The following is a 2200-nucleotide window of genomic DNA, read 5'->3' as shown; positions in this document are numbered from 1 at the left end:
CACATCAAGCACTGTTCTAAGAGCTGGGGTAGATACAAGATACTGAAGTGTTCCACATGGAGCTCACAGTCTAAATCAGAGGGAGGATTTAATCCCCATTTTACGGATGAGGTAACTGAGGCACGGAGAAGTTAAGTGACTTGCCCAAAGTCACACAGCAGACAAATAGTGGAACCAGGAATAGAATTCGGGCCCTCTGACTTTAAGGCCCATGCTCTTTCCACTAGGCCGCACTGCTTCTCAGGAGGAGTATGGCAATTATAACAATAATGACGGTATTTGTTAAGCGCTTACTATGTGCCAGGCGCTGTACTGAACGCTGGGTTGGATACAATTATATAGGATTAAGCTTTAGACCAAACTTGAAAGTGTTTTCCATTGATGCCAATAAATCAATCAGTCCGCAGCACTTTTTTGAACACCTATTTTGTGCAGAGCTCTCTACTAAGCACTTAGGAAACTACAACAGAGGTTGAAGATTGAAGATATCCTCAAGCAGTTTACAAGCTACAGGGAGGAATAGACACGAAACAATTTGCAGAATGGAGGAAAGAGTTTTTAAATAGTAGAGAGGCAAATGGCTAAGTATAAAAGTGTCAGAGGAGGTTGTGAGTGTGTAAGTACTGATGTAGAGCAAAGTGGTGAACTGGTAGTTGATCAGGGAAAATTGATCAGGAAAATTGATCGGGGAAAGCCTCCTGGAGGAGGTGGGGATTCAGAGGGCTTTGAAACTCGGGAGTTCCCAGCAGGAGGAAGGGCGGGAGCAAGGAATCACAAGCAGGAGAGATAAGAACAAAGCACAGTGAGTAGATTAGCTTGAAAAGAGCCAAGAGCATGACCCAGGGTGTAGGGATGAAGGTGGTATTTATTAAGCACTTTCGTGCCAAACACTGCAGTAAGCACTGGGGTAGAGACCAGCTAATCGGGTTGGACACAGTCCCTGTCCCACCTGGGACTCACAGTCTAATTCGGAGGGAGAACGGACATCTACAGAGTGAAGAAACTGAGACCCAGAGAAGTTAAGTGACTTACCTCAGGTTGCACAGCGGGCAAGTGGCAGAGCTAGGATAAGAACCCAGGTCCCTCCAACTCCCAGGTCTGTGCTCTTTGCACTAGGCCGTGCCGCTTCCCATGGGCGAAGAGAGTAGATAAATAGGAGGGAAGGAGTCCATTGAGTGCGTTGTAGCCAATGGTGAGGAGTTTCTGCTTGATGAAAGAAGAATGGATTGAAGGTTCTTTGAGGAGTGGTGAAGTGTACATTCTGGCCTAAAAAGAATACCAGAATATAAGCCCATGTTATGAACCCTACAAACTTTTTGCTGTTACCTATTCATATATATATATATGTATCAATGTATATCATATGTATGTATCATATATATATATATACTCTAGTTATGCCACTTTTCACCAATCCTTTATTTTTTTTTAATTAGCTTATGTTCTCCCCTAGGAAGTAAAATAAACTAAATTTCTGTTCTTTTCTCCTAGAAAAGTGACTGACGGGGTGAATGGTGAATCTACAAAGTGTTCTCCAAATCAGGGAAGGTTCCTCCCGGGGAAAATGGGTAACAGTAATAATAATAATTATTATTATGGTATTTGTTAAGTGCTTACTATGTACCAAGCACCATTCTATGCGCCAGGGTGGATACAAGGTAATCAAATTGAACACAGTTCCTGTTCCACATGGGGCTCAGAGTCTTAATCCCCATTTTACAGATGAGACAACTGAGGCACAGAGAGGTTAAGTGACTTGCTCAAGGTCACACAGCAGACAAGCAGCAGAGCTGGGATTAGAGCCCGCATACTCTGACTCCCAAGCCGGGGCTCTTGCCACTAGGCCAAACGAGTTACATTTCAAAGGGTGAGATGAAGAGGGGAAGAAATAGCCTGTTCAACGTTTGTAACTGGTCTGAGCCAAGGCTTGCCAGAAGATGATCAAGGTCTCTAAGGGTGGGTCGGAGACAGTGCTCCCAGGACTCAGTACAGCGCCTGGCACAGAGTAAGTACTTAATGAATACCATTCTTAAAAAATAAAGGAGGGAGCGTTCCCAGCATTGGATGCTTGCAGTTAAGGTGTCACGGAAGATAGTCCTTCATACCTGCAATTCACCCAACCCAAGCTGCATGTAGGGGAATTAGAATTTGTATGCAGATAAGGATCTAGTGTGGATAAAAAGCAGTTAGAGATTACTCA

The sequence above is a fragment of the Ornithorhynchus anatinus genome, chromosome X2 (assembly GCF_004115215.2).
Source record: "Ornithorhynchus anatinus isolate Pmale09 chromosome X2, mOrnAna1.pri.v4, whole genome shotgun sequence".
Lineage (NCBI taxonomy): Eukaryota > Metazoa > Chordata > Mammalia > Monotremata > Ornithorhynchidae > Ornithorhynchus > Ornithorhynchus anatinus.
This window is presented reverse-complemented; position numbering follows the sequence as displayed.